We start from the raw sequence: 951 nt of genomic DNA on the forward strand, positions 1-951 counted from the left end.
TCAACTAAATTAAGACGTCTCTATCGGATGATCGGGAATCCCTCGGAGGAGGTAACCTACGGTTGCTAACGAGGCTTCCCACGGTTTAAATGAATATATGGAACTCATTAAGTTAGGTTTGATAAGTTTATTTGGACTAAGTGAATCCAATAGAAAATATTGATGTCGGAATGAGGGAACTGGAGGATCCTAACCGGTGTCACTCTAATCAACTTTAATATGCCTCATAACATTTAAGGAACCATAACCATAGGGACATCTGATTTGACATCATAACTTGGCACATTAGAAAACTTAAACTCGTCACAATGAGGATCTTGGAGCTAGCATTATGGGAAGCACGACCATCTTCAACAACAAGAGGATCTACAACAGCATATCTTTGCTTAGAATTAAGCAACAAGTCATAGAATTTTGAGGTTGTTTGCTTTTGCAACATAAATCCTCACCTTATCTCTAGGCCTTTGTATGGCCCTGTTATACAATATAAGCTCTAACTCGTCTTAAGATTCTGAGGTTGTCATTTATCATGACCTAAAATCATGACCCAAGCCCTCACATCTTCCAGGCTATCTGTGTGATCATTTCACACAAATGTAAGCTCTAACTAATAAAATTGGTAGGATGAAACACCTAAATATTTCCTAAAAAAACTGAAGCCAAACATTAGGATAGTTTGGGATGTCACCGAGGTTCTCCTTTGGATCCATGAAAACCCCTAGTTCTTCTTCCTTTGCATTCTACAATAATCTACAATAAAAATGCTCCAAATTTGAGCCAATCCCATTTCACACCTTTTTAACTGATTTTGTTGAAAAGTCCTACCATTTAGAAATCCTTGAAGATAATATTTCTTGATTTTTATCGAGAGTCTTCTTAAGTGACTTCGGTCATTTAGGGTGTAATTAACTATAGGGGCTTGCCTTTATAGGAAGCATGTCCAAACCTAGC

Source organism: Phalaenopsis equestris, unplaced genomic scaffold, assembly GCF_001263595.1.
Source record: "Phalaenopsis equestris unplaced genomic scaffold, ASM126359v1 Scaffold232934, whole genome shotgun sequence".
In the NCBI taxonomy this organism is placed as follows: Eukaryota; Viridiplantae; Streptophyta; class Magnoliopsida; order Asparagales; family Orchidaceae; genus Phalaenopsis; species Phalaenopsis equestris.